The 21,275-nt window shown below is 37.5% G+C and overlaps 1 protein-coding gene across 1 annotated transcript in view; it reads left to right on the top strand.

Moving 5' to 3' along the window:
• Nucleotides 1–3,110: 3,110 nt before the first annotated feature.
• The window catches only part of MEGF10 (multiple EGF like domains 10), a 72,737-nt gene continuing 54,572 nt past the window's right edge, over nucleotides 3,111–21,275 (top strand). The window contains exon 1 of the mRNA XM_072416012.1: nucleotides 3,111–3,339. The gene's annotated coding sequence lies outside the window, so the exon portion shown is untranslated. The remainder of the gene's footprint in view (nucleotides 3,340–21,275) is intronic.

The following is a 21,275-nucleotide window of genomic DNA, read 5'->3' as shown; positions in this document are numbered from 1 at the left end:
TTATGGATTGGCAAATTCTTGACAGGCTCCCAATGCTAGTGTCCACTTCTTTAAAAAAGTAAAACAGTAGCATAAAATACATACACTTTGGCACAGATTCACACCGGAAGCAACTGAAAATGTGTGCATCATTGTATGAAATTTAAAACACAGATCCATACATTTTCAGATGTGCTGCAATGCTATTTCCAATATCTCCTTTCAGCTGGCTTGGATAGGAAATTGTAGGTTGGAAGTTTTTTTTTATTATTAAAGTGGAACTAATTAAAAAATGAAAAAATTAAAAGGAATCAGGTTGTTTGCATGCATAGTGTACAAGTCAGAAAAGATTGCAAACAGGCATGTAGGCGTGTTTTATTGCAGAAGGTACATCACCTTCCTGTTGCAATGTTTGCAATGTTTTCTGAAATGTACAGTATGCAACACATTTGCAGTTCAGTGCATGATGCCAGGTATCCCTGCATACCCTTTTCTGCCATTAACTAATTACCTCCCTAGCGCATGTACGAGAGTTACATCATTATAGCATGGCCAATTGAGACAGCGTAAGAACGCCAACCCAAGGGATAGGACTGGGTAAGGATGGTGGTGCCCATGATGAAGTGAGAATACGTTTTTTTTTTTGTGTTCGAGTAGGTTTAATACATTTTTTTTGCAGAGGGAACATTGCTTGCCTGCTTGCATTTTTTTATTATTTTTTTAGTTCCACACACAGCTGTAGATTGTTCTGGTGAAAACTGCATATAGCTGCATCTGCTGTGAATGGGACCTGACATCGTTTAGCTCTACACAGGATGACAGCCTCTTTTTCCCAAAAGAAGGGGACCAGTCATTCACAGCCCAACTAGGATGTTTTTACAACAGCTTCAAATTTGCTGTTCCTTCATTTAATGACCACCAAGTCCATCACCCAACAACAAAGAAGGGGTGACTTCCTGCATTGAAGACAAAATTCCCTCACAGATGAACATGTCAGAGTGCAAGGGGACACACAGCCAACACTCCACATGTATATTACTGCCAAGAATAAATTGAAGGGATTTATTGGGTGACCAAAACTGCTAAGTGATACGTCCTGCAGCAACAACTGCTCCCAACTTGTGTAGTATTCCATTAAACACATGTCTAGTGAAAGGATTATCCTATTTTCTTAATGGAAAATGTAAAGATCAGACACAAGAGACATTTCTGTATGCCAAACATGTGCTTTACTCAAAGTCAATCAAAGTGATTCTGTACATGGCCTCATTATCACCACACTAGCAGTTCAGTTGCAATACTAATGCAATAAATTGGTATATACACAACCTTTTTATAGATCATCTGTTTATCAAAGTTTGGTACTTAGTGGAGGATGCTGGTAATTCCTTGACCTATATGATGACATGACACAATGACACAATGACAATGGACCAAATGTGCTTGCCTAATAAGTGAAACTTTAAACCAAGATTGGGGATGGTGGATCTGATTCACGTCTGAATAGATGTAAAATTCACAGTCACATAACCTAAACTGATATTTTTATACCTAAAACTAAAGTTCCACTTGGAAACTTGGTGAGCAGGCAGGTGTTTATTGCAGAAAGGGACAGGCGTTGTCCCAGCTGCAATAACTATTCTTACCTGCCTGATGGCTGCCCAGCTGTAAACTTTCTATATTGCTTCCAGGGGTACCCAGCAATGCCAGCTTCCTTTGCTTCTGTGATGGACTGAGGGCAGGTAAGTATCCACTGGATTTAGTTCTATTTCCACGCGAGTGGAAAGCAAGTTTTTTTTTTTTTGCCTGATCACATTTTATTAAGTAGACTCACCTGTGCTTCTACATCATGGGCTTAACTTGGTCCTTTTCCAAGTTGTGTCTTCGGCCACCTTGATTGACCAGGTCGGAAGACATAACATAAGTGAAATAACCTTTAAAGTAGAACAACCAAAGAAAAGCAGGCAGGTTTTGTTTGCTATAAAATAATCTGCAATAAAATAAACATACCTCCCAGTTCTCAATTTCAAGTACATTCAGCTGCCTTCGCTGTTGAGGGCAGGTGAGTGGTGTGGTTATCTTCACCCGGGCCATTGTGGGTTCAGATCTACTGCTATCTTGATTGGCTAGGCCAGAATTCCCATGCATGCAGAAGTGTTTGGGACCATCATTTGCATGTGGCTGTATGTGGTTGTGGTAGATTTTGGTGCAGTTTCCAAAAGCGGCAAATCCTTTTGAGCCATGCAGTTGTTGTTGGAAAATTTGTGTCATAGCTTCAGTTTAACCTGCATGCAAATATGGTTACTTGTAGTGCAGTTTGCCACTCCTGGGCACCCTGCAGAAGTTTGCTGTGTGCTCAGTGGCACTCAACTGCGTGGTTTCACACTGCGGATTGTGAAAGGGCCCTGAGTACATTATATTGTGAAGGCACAGTACGTGTATCTTTTGCACTAACTGTAACTTCCCTGCACACAATATTATTTTAAATTGTGAGCAGGCATAGTGTGCATTCCACTTTAAAATATGAAAAATTTATAACAAAAAACCTGCATATCCAAAATAATTTTTATAAGACTGTTGATCTGTACTGAAACACATTATGCTAGAACCTCTAGTTATTAGTAGTACGTGAGTTTCTAGATTTTATAACAAAATACTTGCAATCCAATGATTTGCCAGGTATACACTATACAATTTTCTATTTTTTAATAATCTTATGGTATCTCATTGTTGGGATAGACTACTAGTATTCAATATACTATTCACTTGTCCTAAACATTTGATCAGTTTTACAATTGATTTCACCATCTTACCTAAAAGAATTATCAATCATCCAAAAAGTTGTGTTGAATTACCAATCACAATGGTTAACCAATTCAAAAAAGCTTTGCCTGCAAAGGGGATCATACATTTGCATGTTTTATCGATTATTGTTTTTGTCTGATTGAACCTCAACCTGATCAATTGAAAATTTTGCATAGTGTATGGCAAGCTCTATACAATAGGGGAAGCCTGTGATGATGAAGAAGAAGCAATCCCATGGTCATCTCTTCCAATAGAAGTGTATGAGGTTCCACCCCCTCCTGCAGCCTCAGAGCTGTGAATGGGGCTGCAGTGACAGCACTCAGATTGCTGAGAATACACTCATCGAGGCTCAGCAAGGGAGGCTGCAAAGCACAAAACATCACCACTTCTCAGGATCAGCAGGAGACAAGTCATCCACAGGATCACACAGCCCTGTCTCTTCTTTTACACATTGCAATTCCAAACTATTATGATTAGGAGTTGATGAAAATTCAAGCAACTTTTGTGGGATCTTCTGGATCCAGGGCAAAGAAGACAGTTTTCAGAGTCTGCAAGGTAAGACATATTATACTAGAAAGTTTACTCATTATGCAGCCTGGTATAAAGCAGGGAGACACATCTTGCTTGGTGCATGCCCAGCATTCATAACATCTTATTTAGTAAATAATAAACCTGATTTGTTCTGATGCATTCTTTATTGCAGCTACTTAAAACTTTTTTTGTATCAGATTGTGATTATGTAGCAAAGTTACAGAGGTGATACTTTTGTGAATGAATCTTGTAGATGAAAGCACTCTTCTAGTTACAGTATATGATTGACACTCCGTTTTAGAGGTAATGATTACTGATGTGCTGACATACATCTTCTGCTAATGTAATGCATTGATTGGTGTAAAAGTGATGGATGAGTCTCAGTTTGCTCAGAACTCAGCTAGAATTATTAGTCTTACATCCATGCAGAGGTCAGTGTAGAGTAGTGTAAATAAAAATGTCTGTCTCATGTAGAGCAAATCTGGGATCAGAAAGTAAGAAAGTTAATAGCTACTGTTGTCTGTAAAGCTTCTGTTATGTAGCTGATTTTCTTTTGTGCCTACTCAGCAAAATATTATTGTAGTGCTCACCAAAGGTTAAAATGTGTACCTTGCTGGCAGACATCACTGGAAGTAGATAGGTGTACAATAAAGAGATGGAATGGCATTGAATGGTGGTTAGGTTATGTAAATTAACATGAGGGAGATGAAAATTTCATAAATTAGATCATATTTGTTACTTAGTAAAGGTTGGTGAGTGCAGTGGTCATATTTCCTGCACTATATTCAACATGGTTGAGCATGCTCATGATTTAAAGCTTTTTGTATTCTTGTATTTTTACATGGCAGTACACTTAAAATAATAATTATCAACTGATATAAAGCTACTTCTGATTGGTTGCTTGTTATTAGATTTCCATCCAGAAGTACAATAACTTCATATGGGGTGGATTATGGTGATGCCAATAACATATCAACGTAATTAAAGAATAGTATTAGAAACATTCATATCTTACCAAAGGATACATATAATATAAAATTTGTTTTTTTTCTATGGTCAGTATAACAACGCTTTCTGAGAAATATAAGGTCTGCCATTTGTCTTTGTGATATTGTTAGTTTCCTGGTTGTTATGTTGACTCTGGTTTCAGTACTTTTTAAGCCACTGACCCAGAACAAGTGAAGAGATCAGGGGTGGGTTGGCATGACAGGTAAATGTAAAAAGCATTTGTAGAATAAGAGTAGGTCAACAGTAATAGTCACTATTTGCCTCTTTGTTTCCTTTAAAGTAATCTTTCTTGAACATCATTAGGACTCATCATCAAATCAAATGCCCCAGCCATCTTACATAAATACATAAGTAATGTACAGGTTGAAATTTTCTGGACATGTGTCTATGGGTACCTTTGTACCTTTTAGGGCTGTTACGCACAAGAAGATCAGATGGCAATTTTGCAATCAGTTTGCAATCGGTTAATCCAAAGATTTTCTGATTGGTAATTATTTGGTAAAAATACATCTTACTTTAGATTAGATGTGGTATTTTATCAAATTAAAAATTGATCCATGTACCAGCCTTCACATAACCCTTGCTGTTGTAGACTTTGTTTGACTATTGTGCAGTTATGTAGGGATAATTCTAAAAAATACCTACAAACATGAAGTGAATCTTGTCTAACTTGAATCTATATCCTAACTGTTGAAAAGTGACCAAGCAGATTAGAAAACATGGTCTGATTGCTTTTTTTCCCCAGAATAAGCTGGTTTTAAGTTTACTGTAGCGTGCCAGCTTTTACCTCCACAATTTGGTAAAGCCAAGCAATCAAGTATTGCCTAGGGAGAAGTCAGGTGGTGCATCAACTGGTGGCTTTAGGCTACCAATATCTGGCAATCAAATCACTTATTCATTTTTTTAGGCATATTAATTATATGCATCGAATGTTGAGCAAACATAGATAAGGATGTTAGGATTTCTTTGTCCAGTTAAGCAATATGTTATGTTCATCATTCAGAGATAGGCGTGCCATTTAGTGGACTTGGGTCCTTAAAACTGTTCCCAAGTCTCATTCCACAAAAAAAGCTTAAATCAAATAAAAAGTTCATAAAATTTTTTAGAAAAAACAAATGAACTGTGATGATGTCCCCATATAATGGATATGTTCACTGGATTTTGTTTGTGTTTACACCTGCTGGCTGACAGCTGTAGATTCCTCCACGAAAAGCCTCCAACAACAGCCCACTGACTGGCGACAGCAGAATCTTTTTTTTCTGTTGGCAAAAACATGGGAAGTCTTGACCAAGACATGGAAAGTGAATTAGAAACACCCGCTGCAGGGAAGCAGGTGTAAAAGACATTAGATTTCCTTTGGCTCTGTAATTAGTGTAATAACAGGGGCTACAAGGAAGGAGAAGTAATAGTGGAATATTGCAGGAGAAGGACCAAATGGCTACAATAAAGTAGGTGGGAATAAAATGCTTTCCTGACCCTTTAACACTGAAATGTCATTTTGAGTGGTTTAGAGTCACAAGATGTGCCAGTCATATCAGCTGCTTCCCACTGCCATAAAGTAAACTTTACCTAGAGCCCTCAACACCTCATGCTAAGTGACCTCATTCCTAAATCTAATTTTGTCCGGACTACATAATTTTAGTCTTTTTATTGACTGATTGTATCTTCTGCCTAATGATAGATCTTGAATTTGGAATGCTCCACTAAAAATATACTGTGGACCTGCCAAATGGCAGCAGTCCATATTTACACGTTGTTTGTTATCTTTTTGCGTTCCTATTTTCCATACTTCCATTTATTCCTATGACTTTCCTAATTTTTAAATACTTAATTCATATATTGAGTTCATATATTCATTATAGGTATAGTTTACATGTTCCAGATGTCTATAATGAGGACATAGACATTTGTACCTTTCTACTCCTATTCAACTGTTCTTGTAACATGAAGAGCCCATTTAGAGTTATATGGTGCTTTAATTCACGTGTGTTAACGTGTCATTGTGTAACGTGTTAATGTGCATTCATCTAAAATAATAGACAGTCAATGCAGGTAGAAAAATAACACAATACCCTGCAAAGCATTAGGGTGCCATTTAAAATAAATGGCATTTTCATGGGTTGCAGTAACAATGCTTAAAATCAACCTTTAGGTTTAAATTGGCTATCAAGGTTTTTTCCCAATTACAACAACTCCCTTTAAACCTGGTTTTCCAACTTCATCACTAATTCTGTGCATGGGCTGTACTGAGTAGCTTGGTAGAAAATAGTAGAAAAGCTTTACAAAAAATAATGAGCACCTAATTATGCAAGATTTTTTTGGTTATTAAGATCTACAAAAGTAGATGCTGGAATGCAAAATATGCTAGGATTAGTCACATTCCTCATATCTTTTGGGCTGTTTTTGGAGGTTTGTTAGTGTTTTGGTTGCATTTAACACTTTCTTTTTTTTTATATGAAAATAGTCCATTCAGCTTTAAGTACACTTGAAAACTCCAATATGTGGATGTCTCAACATCATATAAGTTTGTTCCAGTTAAAGGCCAGTTTTTTAGAGCACCCCCACCATCATATTGTAATTTAGATTTGTGAGTACAGGGATAAGGTAACCAATTGCTAACTTTTTGTGAAATGTAAAAGTTTCTGGGTGTCATTATGTTTCTTTATTACTATAAATGTCTGTACATAATTGTAGTAGATCATTGACCTACTGGGTACTCCTTCAGTAAATGAACCCCAATAAGTTGTGTGTGGCTGCTGATTACTGCATTTTCCACATTATTAGAAATGTATATGGCCTTGGTCAATAAATAAAATTATATTAGGATGTGCCTGGGTAACAATCTGTAACTGTGAATAGATGGCCACATGTAGAGAGATTAAATTGGAGATCAATTACAGGTCAATGTCAACCAATCAGGGAAATGACAGATGCATATGATTGGCTGGCATCTAAAGCATATATTTTTCATTTAGCTGCAGGTTTATAAGCCAACCACAGCTGGACAGTATTGTCACGTGATAATGGTTGCGGGTTAATTATTGGCCGTTATATTCCATGGTGAATTGTTCATATTAAGCTCTGGAAACGTACCCAGAGTACTTTGTCATAGACGTTGCCAACATGAGCAGTGATGGAACTACTTCACACCAGTGTTACATTGATCTCATTTTCTATGTGGAAACATTCATTTGATGTCTCAACTGCTGTCAGTAATTTGCATTTGTCAGGGAGGAGTGCTTTGTGGCTAAAGTGCAAAATACAGTCTATGGGAATATAGAAATGTTTGTACAATGTTTCTTTGAGAAGAAACACTTTGGGATTTCTTTAATAACAGAGTAGAAAGAGAAATAACCCACATCAACAAATTAGATTTTTGCTTACTCTGAAAGTTGATATCTGATTGGTTACTGTAGCTGGTCTTTATTAAGTATATTATTTCTTTGTTTATTCTGAAATTTGCTCATGTATCACTTACTTTTTAGAAAAATACAATACATTTCTATTAAATGTTCTTTTTTTAATTGTTCATTCATGACAGGTATACAATGCTATAATTCAGACTGTTATTGGCACATTTGGGTTTTTAGATTTGCAGAAGCATTACCTTATATTGTTGTAGCTTGTTTAGTAAAACTTAGTTATTTTTACATGAGATCCCCTTGCCAGCCTATTAGCTCTTAACTGGTTTGCACACAAAAAGGGCTCTTTGATTGGACAGTTTTTTAGTGACTATAACTACTGGTCTAGAAGAAGATAGCCACTGAAGGCTTCCTGACATTGCAGTGAACCTAACCCCAAATATTATAGTCTCCTTTAAATCCTATTTTGTCAATGAATGCATGTGATTCCTAAATTACGATGTGTATGTTGCTTCATCATGCCTTTCTGATGATTTCACTGGTATATAATTTCTTGTAATTATTTCCACAATTCTAGTACATTAGTTCCGTTGATTTAGTGAAAAGTTCAGGATATTAGTGACAAGGCATAATTGGTGGTTTCCTATCAGAGTGTATTTCTGGAAAACTCCTAGCCAGTAGATTGCTTGTCAGGAAAGATGACATTTACAAGCATCTTGGGCTGTACAAATAAGACCCGCACCAACACCTGCTGGTGGGAAAGAGGCGGACATCTGTTATTTACATACAGAAGGTGAGACTGCCAGACTATCCATGCCTCCTCACTGGCAGACTGTTTTTTTTAAATTATATATTTTTCAAGTACATTGTATAAAGACTGATATTTTGGGCTGCAATTTTATAGAAAGATGTCTATGAAAAAGGTAATTGTTCTGTTTTCGGAAGTATACTTTAAGGCAAACTTATACAAATGGATGGAGTATGGAAGCCATTATTGCTTCTGAAAACACTAGTTGATTGACTGGTATTCTGATCCAGTTGCATACTTTTCACAATCAGGATTTCTAACTTTACTTTAAACTTTCCTATCCAAGATACTAAATACTCCAGTCAATATTTAAGCCAAAGACAGCCAAGTCAGCAATGGAAGCCCCATGTTTCTCTTAGTACAGATTTTCTTTACTAGAGCATCAGCTATAGATTAACAAGGAAATTCAAAAGCATTGGAAATCAATGTGGGAAAATCTGTACAAATTTGGCTGCCTTGTTCTTAAACCCAATCTGGAAATTTAGTTGGTTTATAGAAGGCTGTTGAGATTTTAGCCCCTGCAGACTAATCTCATGCTATATGATGAAAAATGGTCATACAGGGTACAACGTAATCATATTGTTCAGAGAAAGCCACCACTTCCATCAATAGCAACTGAGCTACAGAAAAAAAGGTGCAAGACACGTGTCATATATCCAAATGTATAAACCACCAACACCCATGCCAAGGCCTATTAGAGAAAACCTGCCCCCTTACATTTACCCTTACAGGCCAATCAGCTGACCATGTATAAAATGCAAAGTAACCATAACTGGTCATTGAGAACATTACAAAGAGTTCCTGATGGTACACATGGCCATCCTCCTTATATTAAACAACTTACTATAAGTGTGTATAAGCTTGGATTTAACTGGGAAGCATACAGTCTGGCTTTCACACTCTTGGAGATTATCTGGGCATGGCAGTAGCAAAATTTGATTTTCTTAGCATGTAATTGTAAAGAATGTCATTTTTTTAACTCTTGAAAATGAATGGAGTTTCTAAATTGGAAAGTTCATAATGTTCCTCTATCCAGATCATTTTACAAGTAAATTAGTCATGAGTTCTGAGGATATTCGATGTGCGCTGCTTTGTACATTAACCTGTAAAAGCATGACATTTAAAAGCAGCCATGCATGCTCTTCCAATGTGAGCCTATATCTGCTTTGTCAGCGGTCACTTTGAAAGGTATACCTGTTAAATCAGCTTTTCCACTAAACATGCTAAAAATGAAATGTCTTATATCTTTGGATGAGGGAATGCGTGGCAGTATATTATAGAGCTCTTCACACTGTGGTTATCCATCATACCATAAGGTAAAACAATGTGAACTATTAAGACTGGAATAGCTGAAATTTCATGGCACCAATATTTGTTAAAATTGACAATACAATACAATTCACAAAATGTTGATGGTAAACAAAGAGGAAGAACACAAAACATGGTTCCCAATCACTCCCATATATTTACACAAGTTGTGTAAATCTTGTGTACAAAAAATGTATAAATGTTTTTTTAGCTCTATTTTCAATAGGCTAAGCAGCTTTTAGGCTAGATAAATCCCAGTGTACATTATATACACTTATGCTCATAAATGTATTTAGGTTTATCTGTGACCTTGAAATAGGATTCCAGCAAAATGTTATAAAGAATAGACTGGGAGGTGGTGAATTATCTCCCCTTTGCCCCCCTGTTACTCTGATGTAGTAGAATGTCTTCTGCGCCTGATGTCCATATATGAGTCAAACTGGCAGTTATCACATAGAACTGTGCAAGGGTCAAAGTGCAGCAAGAGGACTTAAGGAGGAGTAACAGTAATTTAGATCAGTACATTTAGAGCAAAAAATATTGGGATTGGGGACACATTGGAGCATCAGGTAATAATACGCACTATGCACAGCATCCCCAGAGAGGATATTCTGTTGCTGTTTTTCTTAAAAGATCAAATTATTTAACAAGCTCAATGCTCAGTCTGTCTTGACCATGGTTGCGCCCATTAAATTCAGGAGGTAACAATATAGATCTTACTATGAATACCCTGAATGCACAGTTTTTCCTTAAGCATTCTTACAATCTGAGCTTCAATGGCCAACAATTGATGAGCAATACAATCGAAGTGACAGCTGTATAAAAGAAGCATCATTAATGGTTGGCTGGCAAAATTGCCTATATAGAGCCATAGTTTAAGCTAGCCTGATGTCCCCAGGGGGTTACAAGTAACCAAGCTTCCTTATTTTATAGGTCATAAAATATGTTTTATTGCATGTTTTAGATTATTTAAATTTGTTTTTTTAATGTATGGAACCTTTTATTCTGTGGATAATTATTCTGTGAGACTGTAAACAACTTTTTAGTTATTGCTACTTTTGCACTGTAGGCAGATGTTAAACAAAATTTATTCAAATTGTGTATTCAGTAAAAATGTGAATGCATTTTACATGGAACTAACATAAGGACATAAATCTGTCTTGATTTTAGCCTCTTGTATTCTCCTACACAGCAGCACAGAGACTTTCAACCAATCAATACTCTTATATTCTAATATTACTTTACGCAGTCAAGTTAGTGGAAAAATGTTAGTAGGAGAGAGCATAGAATACTATTTCATGTGTATATTTATCCATAAAAGCTTTATATACAACACTACAAAAACTGAAAGAATTTTAACCAGTTCCTACAGTTCAGATAGAGGAAACTTTAATCATAGCTAATAAGGAACATGGCTTACTTGGTACAATAGAGTTTGATGGCAATATTTATGCACATGTAGTGTTTGCTGCCCCCCTAAATGTTAACCCAACCTTAACCATGAAAACTGTTAAATGATAACATTTCAGGGGATATTAAAGGTGCAATCAGTTTGCTCTGCAGGGGTCTTTTTGTGCACTGTTCTTTCCCTAGAAATAATGCAGTCCAAATCAGGTTCTCTTTAAATGCAAATTTTTAAGCTCTCATTGCACATTTCTGTTAGCAGTAGCTGTATCATCTGTAACTTCATCTTTCTTCTCATCATTATCCATGCTAATTATTTCCATGCATTCCGCCAAGCTCTGGTATTCACTGACGTGCTGAAATGAAGTATCAAGAATAAGCTGAGATACATCACAGGTGGAAATCGGGGCTTGATGTTTACACCAGTAAGAATCTAGTATGGTTGTGGCAATGTGGAGCTTATTGTGTAAAAACCAGTTTTACAACAAGTGAATAAAAGTAAGAGACTCTTCTATGTTCTTCAAGTCAAGACTGAAGCAAGCAAAGGCTTCTTTTCTTATGCACTTCTTAAAACCAGCTATTTACAGGGCTGTGCCAAGCTGTGTGGAAGGAGACAGTTCCCCTCTATTCATGGCTTGATACAAATCATTCTTAGGAGATCTCTACAGGAAAGGAATTCTCATTAGACCGCTGAGTGCAGTTATTGCTGCAGTGGATTTTAATTATCCATATAATTATATTCTGGTGCCCGCTCTAGCCCCTTTGTTTGAAACATTTCACTCTGTTCTTTTTGCAACTAGAAACAGGTCCCCACTATTTGAATATGTACAGTTTATATTGATTCAAACAGATGTAAATTTTTTCAAAACATTACAATTAGTCTACAGAGGCATTTGCCACAACAATATCTGGGGTCATGACAGTAAGTCTGATTAAGACAAAGCAGGGTCCTAGGCAAAATTTTAGCATTAGATACCCCCAGTCAAGCTTTCATATGTGTATGTTAGAAATGCACCACAGCGGTCGCCAGCTAGTGGCCCGCGGCTCTGGCCGGTGCGTCCCCCAGCAGGATCAGGAGATGGACTACGCTTTCACTGGGGGGCAAAGGCCAGAGTTGCGGACCATGTTCCCCATATGGATTGCAGGCTTAGGGTGGGTTGTGTCTCTGGGTGGGTACTGGCATAATGATGTCACTCTGGGGGAAGTTTCTTCCCCTTTGAGTGACGGACGGCTCCCTGCACATGTGCAGTCCAGAGTTTGCAAAATTAGTAGCTCATGAGGCCCAAAAGGTTGGCGACTGCCCTAAAGTACCACTTACACATTCTCACATACAAAATAACTGCCAATCCCCCCCCATGTCATTTTTTATGGCTTAACATTTATGCACTTTTGCAGTTTTTCCCCATACACCTTCTTTTTATTTCCCTCATTCTGTGCATATACAAGGGTGGGGAACTAGCAGGAAGCCCCTTATGCTTTCCTGTAAGCATTGCAGCAGTTACAGTGCCCCCTCACTCCCTAATAATACTTTTGATGCAGTCACTGTCTCAGTGTCAGTGTGAACCTACAGTATATCCAGAATAGTGCAGATATTTATATTTGTACACATACCAGTACTTTGCTTCAGCAGACGCCAAACTTGTTGGTCCAACCAATGCCCTAGTAGTGAGATCAAGACAGGGCCAAGTAGGAACCCTACATATAGGAAACACACTGGCAGTTGGAACAGGAGAGGGTGACAAGAAAATACTCAAATATAAGCAAATGTGAAATCTAAAAACGTGAGCTTATACCTAAGTATATACAATATTTTAGTTTTTTAACTGTCTGACTTTCCAATAGAATTTTCAGCCACTTCTGGCAGTGTTTTATGATAGCATCCGCATGCTGCATGCTGTGGTTTCACCCTCAACTTGTGTGTCCTTGTAGTTTAATAGGGGCACACTATGTGATGTAGAACCACAATATGCAGCAGGAGACACAGACTTTGACATACTTGGAAGTGTTGGACACTGAAGTATTAATAAGAAACGTTTATAGGCTACTTTCTTTCTTTTATGACAGTCACATTAATATATTTGTGTGATATTTGTGATATCTCTGAGCTTCTGATACAGGCAGCATTATTTAAAATCATGTACAAATTTAAAGGATCCATTGTGCACAATAGGCCTTTGCTACTGGATTAATCCATACCACATGCAGATGACCTAACTAACCCTCACAGAAAACAGAAAGTTTGTTGTCCACCTAAGGAACAGTTGCTAAAACCCAGCAGGGGCAGCTGTTGTAAGGCTTGTTAGGAAATAAAGAGAAACTTGATCGTTTAATCTTTTCTGTTTTTCTCTCAGACAGAGATTGCAAGTGCCAACTGTTTTAGTCTTCAGAGCTATACATATTTAAGTAGATACTCCAACATTTACCCAAAACAATTTTATCCAAATGTGGCTTTAAATCACAACTATAACACTAATTGAATTTACAAACAGGGAATGTTAAAACAGTTAAAACAAAGATTCAGTCCTTAGTAAACACCATCCTGAACTGGTGAAATCAGTGGTATTTAGTGGCTTAGTTCTCACTGCCTTTATTGTGTAAATTCAGATTTGCCCCACATTACAGATTCTTTCTTTTGCCTTTGACCTGATTCTTCTTACGTCACCTGATGTCACACTGCGCAGGTACGACATTTATTTAAAATAAAAAAAATGCCTTTGTGCAGGAGCAGCCCAATGTGTAATGTGATTTATGTATATAAAAGTAAAAACTATTTTACAAAACAAAGACATTTTTTCATCATGTAAAAGCCACCCCTTTATATAATGTTAAAATTATCATGATAGGTCAGCGTTAATCCTATCACAATGGAATGTGACACTGCAGATGTTAATTGTCCTAGTCCAGGATATGTGGAGACCTCAGGAATCACATTACATGGTGATTGGATTAAGGTGTCAGTCTAGTGGAATGAGACTAACTACTACTAGTTACTTGATGACCTGGATATATGAGGACCTTTGTATTGTATTACAGTCATACATTTTTATATTGAACAGTAGTGCAGCTCTGCCTTAATGTGCAACTATGTAAAACATATTTAAACAATAAAGACTTTACTCATGCTTCAATTTGTCCCCCTTCCAGTGCTAACAGGTACATGCCCTCTATCACCACTCTGTTGCTTCCACTGCCCTTTTTACCAATTCTTTTGCACCCAATGACTTCTTTCTAAGATCTCGAGCATCCACTGATATTGTAACTTCTACATTTGTGCTTTGGCATTGTCCTGACATCCGGTACCTAAAAAAAATGTAAATAAAGAATTTAGCATCATCATTTTTTATTATGTTAATGGGAGGTTTCAATAAATCGAAACTAAAGTAAAAAAAAAAAAGTACACTTACCTTTAATCCCGCTGATCCCTTTATGGTGCTGGACCTTCCCTCGATCTGGTTCCGCGTCGTCCTAGAGTTCTTCTTTGTCCTGGTGTTGAGGAAGCCCTGGGCGCCACCATCTTCTGTCCTCTTTTCCGATCTTCTTGCTATGTCACCCGATCTCGCACTGCCAAGGAGCAAGAAAGGGCGACGTAGCGCGCTGTAAAGGGGGAAAAAATCTTCCTTCTGTGCATGCCAGATATTGGATGCAAGACTTAGGTATCCTGGGAGGCTCTGCCTTGTGTGCCGCTGTGATCAAGACATAAAAAATTGGTGTTGCACAAAAAAAAAATTTACATTATATATGAGAGTTGTCTACAAAATGTTGAGTTTAGGTCCGCTTTAACCATTGATTCTGAGCTATTGTAATTTCTTAACCACACCAGTGTAATCAGTTATCAAACTGTCCCTCACACACAAAAGTAATGCTAATATGATTTTTCCAGTCAGATATTTATTATGTCAATGGACTGTTCTGGATTTTCTTTGGAATGCTCTTTACTAAGTGCAAATCACTACAAACACCATTGTTAGATTCCCTGATGAAGAGACAGCTGAACTGGGAAAAACACTTTGGAGTTGAAGTGGCTTTGGTTGTCTTTGCTGTGATGTATCAGTCTTCAAAGACGCCTTGGATCATTGAATAGGCTTCACATTTGCATTCAGTTAGAACAAGCCTTTATATATTTCAAACCAACTGTGAGTCAGACTTTTAAAGATTGTACTTCCACATTTCTGTAATGAAGAAAGAAAAAGGACATGAAAAGATCAATAGACAGAAAACAAACACCAGACTGCTGCATCTGCTGGCTTTGGTTTGAGTCAAATCGCTGCCTTTAATACCTACACGTGCATTCTGTAATTATCAAAAGCAATGTTCTGACCTCACAGGTGACACAGCACTATGAACAGCAATACATTCACATCATTGGGATTTAATGGTTATATACAGAAAATACATAAAGTCTTTATCATATCGAATTGTGTAATAATTATATGAATACAATGTATGCTTGGAACAGGCATTCCTAATGCATCTATCCCTGTGTTTGGTAATACAAGTTAGAACTTTGTGATTCAGTGGCATTTCATGTACAGGTAATTCATTGTGTTTTGATTTTTTTTTTTTTTTTTTATAAAAGAGGTCAGAAAAAAATGAAAATGATCTTATCAATATGTGATACTCTATTTTATTTTTTTATACCTATGCCCAATGCAGAATGGCAAAGGTTGGGGATATAACCATACATGTGTAAGAAGTGTCTTGGGGGCCACATATATCATGTGGAACAAGAAACCTGCCAATGCCAAAAATCTTACTTCCCCATCTTCCCTACCAATAAAAACTAACAATTCATCACACCTTCTGAAAAAAGTGAAATGGTCAAAGGAAAAAATAACTTGATTTGTACTTTAAATTCTATATTGGATATTACAGTATTTCAATATTACATATTGAATAAAAATTAAAGTACATATTACAATAATGTGTAGTGATCATTGATTCTGCTACCAGCTACATTCAGCAAATAACATTTACTTCTGAAATTCCTGAGGCAAGACTTCCCAGCTATGATTATCTCCAGTATCTTTCCAGAATCAGTGACCATGAATCTAGGCCAAAGTGAGGGTCAGGGCAAGGAGGTAAGAGGAGCACACAGAATGCAAGATATTAGAGCAGAACTCCTGGATGACAGATGTAGTGATGATGCTGTCACTACTGCTAGCCTGTAATAGCTCAGTTATAGGGAACCCCTTGCAGCCCAGAGCCCCAACAGACAGACCTAGTAGCCAAGTCTTCATACCGGATATAGTAGGGTGCCAGGGAGATGACCACATCAGGGTGCTGCTACTGTTTCATTGTTCAATCAGCAGTCTGGTAGGTGTGTTAATCACATGGTTCTACAGTAAAGGTGAAGAACTTGGCTATGCTGTCTACTGCAGTGTTTGAAATACAAAACTAGCTGAACAGAATGGCAAATAAATTGAACTGCTCGTATTAGTGCCCCCAGCTCCTATTGAACACACACCGCACACCTTTAATCCACCCTGAAGTGTTCAGTAAAGACTTTCATTATTTTCATTATTCATTATTTTGCCATTTTACCTATTATTTAGCCAGTTTGTAAAACTGTATGTTTTTGTTGATCAAACATTCAACTCAGTGCTCATTCACATCTCTGTTGCCACATACAGAGTTATTTTTGTGGAAATCCACAATAGTTGGCAACGCAGTTTAAATATAACTTTGAACAAGTTTACCACAGATACAGAAAAATCCCTGTGACTATATTGCCGGTGTGATTTATCTCTTTATCAGAGTTTTGTGACATTCAATAACAACAATGTAGTTTTTAGAAGTTCTCCACCCATCTAGAGTAGTGAAATTGTATGAGCTGTGTCACCTGTGTTTGATCTTTGTTATATTTGTAAACTCACAATGGCCAGGTGCAATGGGACTTCTTAGATCTTCTGCTTGTTGTTAAATGCCCAAAGCCTTTATCCATATGACAAAATATGAGAGGATAAATGAACTGAAGTTTGCTTTTTTGTTCCTATTTAAATTAACGATTTAAAAACAAAGAAACTTTGCTAGAATATCATTATTTGAAGTGTGTTTTTTTCCGGATAACGTGGAGGGATTATACCATAACCTGCCAGGTAGAGAGAGAAGAAATTATTTTTACAGTCTTCACTGGAATACAAGGTGAGGACAAATATGGTAACTGTAGCAGATTTTCTCCTACTTATTTTTGCAGTGAGAAGAAATCTCCCAAACTAGACAGAGACAACAATAACAATGATGTCCTGCTCTAAAAAGGTGTAAATTTCTTTACATGCTATGACTTCAGACAGGTTAAACCATATCTTAGTATGCTATCAGGGGACCGTCTTTTCTACTCAGGTTGTTGCTGCTTTCTAAGGAGAATATACTGGAATACTTTGAACACCTTTTTTTGATGCATCTGTAAGTATTTAAACAAATGTTAATTTGAGCTTCCAAGGAAATCTTTTTTGAAAGAAAGGTGGAGACTGTGATTGCTGACCTCTCCTTCTGAAAATGCAAGTAGCCTGGCTGTAATGCTGACCCTCTTGCTTCAATAATTTCAATTCCAGTTCCATAAACCAGATCAAGCCTACAGATTACTATGATTTGGTAGATTGTTCTGTGTCAGTAATTTAGAAAGCCCATATTTCTCCTAGTATAAATTTACAACTGATGAAAAGAATAAGCAGGCTGTGTGCATATTTGTGGCATAAATTATTCCCACCAACACAGATTGTGTGGTTACATGAGACATGCAGGCAGATTTTTTACTTCCATTCAAAATTTGATTGGATGAAATGATCTGATCTAAATCAAAAGGAAAATCAAATCCTAACTGATTGCAACTGGCTGATTTTGTTATTCTCAACCGGCCATGGGTAGGTTGAAATTAAAAAGGACACATTGTGCAAACAATCAATAACATGCGTCTGACATTCTGATCGTTTATTTTCTGAGAAAACCAGGAAATGAGAAGGTCAGATGTGTGCTGTGCTCAACTGTGCTCGGAAAATTGTTTGGATAAGTTGAGTACAAATTGGCAGCACATCTGCTCCTTTGTACCAGCGCTTACACATCTTAACAAGTTCAAGATTTCCTCTTCACTTCTGTTGTGGTAACAACTCAAAATTTTGGAAATAGTCACCAGGATACAAAGAAATGGTAATTTTTCCATAAATACAAACCTGTGTTAAAACTAAAGAAAAAAAGATCATTACATACACTTATGTAAACTGCAATGATCTGATGCTAACCTTTGGCCAGTTAAGAAGGTTCTTTTCTGTTTTAAAAGGGGATTATAAATAGTCTTGGACCTGGGGAGTGATTTACAGTTGTGCGGTAATAAAGCTTGTTTGTTCGGTGCAATGTCTGTGCTGGGGATTGACATCCAGTTGTCCTTCATTAGACTAGTCTAAATTTTAGCAGCACATTCAATTAACCTGTTACTTTCCACTTCTGTGCCAGCAAAGACAAGCTAATTAATACACTTAAAATACTTAATGTATATCTTTAGCCCTCTCAGCATTTTCAGCAGCACTTTGTATTTTCCAATAAGCCTGTTGCAGTAGGGGCATTTGTCCCATCACTCATAATTTCATTTTATCCACAGAGGGCCTATTGTCCAGTTTTTGTGACATAAAGACGCAGCAAGTCACTCCTATTGAACAGTTGCTTTGACATATGTAGATAGGGAGCACTGACCTTGTCTATGTTATATCTTATAAGTTTGCATCTTAATCATAAAACAAACTTTAAAAGAAGATGTTTTTATAGATATATGAAGAAAGGTTTCCTTGGCTTGAAACAGTTCATTTATATGATATACTCTCTTATGGTGCGCGTCTGTGAATGTGTTCATGCAAAAGAAAGAAAATAAGAAGCAGCTGCTAGCAGCTGTTTTCAGTGTAAGTGAAGTGGGAAATAAGCAGAAGTGGTTTTAGGGGATGTCATCACAGGGGGCCCCAATTATCCCCCAAGGTACCGAAAAAATTCCTTTGTAATTGACATGCTTACTGTATGTACCATGGTATGATGCCATTTACTGTTCTATCATATAGCAAGCTATTATGTACTGAGTGCTGATGGATGTGGACTACAGAAGGGTCAATGTGCAGAGATTTTGGACATGAGTCAATAAAGCTCCCCAAGGCTGGAGAGGATACACTTTTATCAGTGAAGCTGGGTGATCCACCAATCCTGGAATGTATTTCTTTCAAGGTATTTGCTAGCAAATGTTTTGAATCCTGGACCAGCTCTATTCCAGGTTTGCTGGTTCACCAAGCTTCACTGATAAAAGTGAATTCTCCTCAGCCTTGGAGAGCTTTAATAAATCGGGCCCATTGTCTTTGGGCCATTCATGTATTCCCCTCCTGGTAGATTATAGTTATACCTCCTTTTACAGTAGCACATCAGTCATTTGAAAAGTAATGTTTAAATATCCTAATGCAGGAATCATTTTACCTAACGTATAAGAAATAAGCAGCTGTGTAATTCAATAATATGAATCTTTTGTAGATATGTACCACTATACCAAAGTCTTATGGAAGTGGACATCTTTGTGCAGTTCCCAAACTTTGACTCCCATGACTTTTTAAAGTGAATTTTACCTGTTTCCTTACATTGTTCAGTACACTGATAGACTGAGTAGACATGTTATTTTAAATAATTAGCTTGTGTTTGCTTTAGGTCTAGGTACTACAAAGCACTTATGTGAGTCAGGTATGGTGCAGTAATGTGCACTGTTACCACAACCCAAAAATATAAAGCTATTGCGCGCACACAGTAAAGAACACACATCATCCTAATGAGAAACATTGAGAAAACGTTGAGAAACATTGCGTTAGGCAGCCCCTTTGAAATCCATAGGCTTTGCATTCAAAAACATTATTAATTAATCTATGACTTTATGACTCTGCTTTACACCAGGGGTCAGCAAACTTTTTTGGGTACTTTGCCATTTTAGGAGGTTAAGAAGGCACACTAGGCCGTAATCTCTCTTGGGTCCCGCGCTGATGGCTCCGCCCCCCACCAGGAATGCCCCTGAAGGGAAATCCCTTTTCTCTGCAATGCATACGGAGGAGAGGGAACACCCCTGAAGGGAAATCCCTCACCTCCGCAATGCCTACGGAGGAGAGGGAATGCCCCTGAAGGGAAATCCCTTTCCTCCGCAATGCATACAGAGGAGAGGGAACGCCCCTGAAAGGAAATCTCTCTCCTCCGCAATGCATACGGAGGAGAGGGAATGTCCCCTTACCCCGGCAGCGGAAGTGTTAACGGCGGCTGCGGTACATAGGGAAGGGAGGCAAAACAAGGAGGCTCAAGAGCTGGGGGTTCCGACCTCTACTGGTAGGGATTAGGCTGGATCGACCAGGGGGCGTTAGAACGGTATGGACTACTGGCTGGCTGTATCTGGCCTAAAGGCCAGAGTTTGCCTACCCCTGCTTTACACACTGTAGATGTGTGTTGCAGTACAGTTGGGGTACAACTGATCCTTCATTGTAAAATGCATCTACAGCATTACCTTTGTGGTTTTGGGGTGAATGGGATTTATTGCAGACTAGGTTCTTGTTGAAGGCATGAGTTGAGGTGACATAGAAAGAAATAGGCCCAACTGGCTATGGACTGTGACACAGATATGTTGATCACAGGATCTGCTAAACATAAATACTAATCCTTTGCCAAATATAGAGTAAACATGTGTTTAGCTATTTACCCGGAGTCCCTCTTTAAATTAAAGTGTAAAACCATCTTCAGAACCTTCTCTGTTAGGTATTACACATACTGATGTATTCCATAACTCTGATTAGGTATATATATATTAAACAGATGTTTTGTATAAAGATTTTTGTTACTGCTGTGAACACAAATCCTATAATGTTTCTAATTTGAGTTGTTTGTAGTGTAATGGCAGCATGCTGAGGAGTGATCTGTAATTTAAACCTAGTGGCAAACCTAATGACAGACAACATATAATGAAACAGTTTAGTGTGTTGTTTCAACTGCATATCACAGAAACTAGGCTAGTGAAACAATTGTTTATCTTTATGAGCTGACAGTGTGAAATATACACTAATGCTGTGATTTAAAAA

Source organism: Pyxicephalus adspersus, chromosome 6 (genome assembly GCF_032062135.1).
Source record: "Pyxicephalus adspersus chromosome 6, UCB_Pads_2.0, whole genome shotgun sequence".
Taxonomy (NCBI): Eukaryota; Metazoa; Chordata; class Amphibia; order Anura; family Pyxicephalidae; genus Pyxicephalus; species Pyxicephalus adspersus.
The sequence above is the reverse complement of the archived record's forward strand: the minus strand, read 5'-3'. Positions and strand labels throughout refer to the sequence as shown.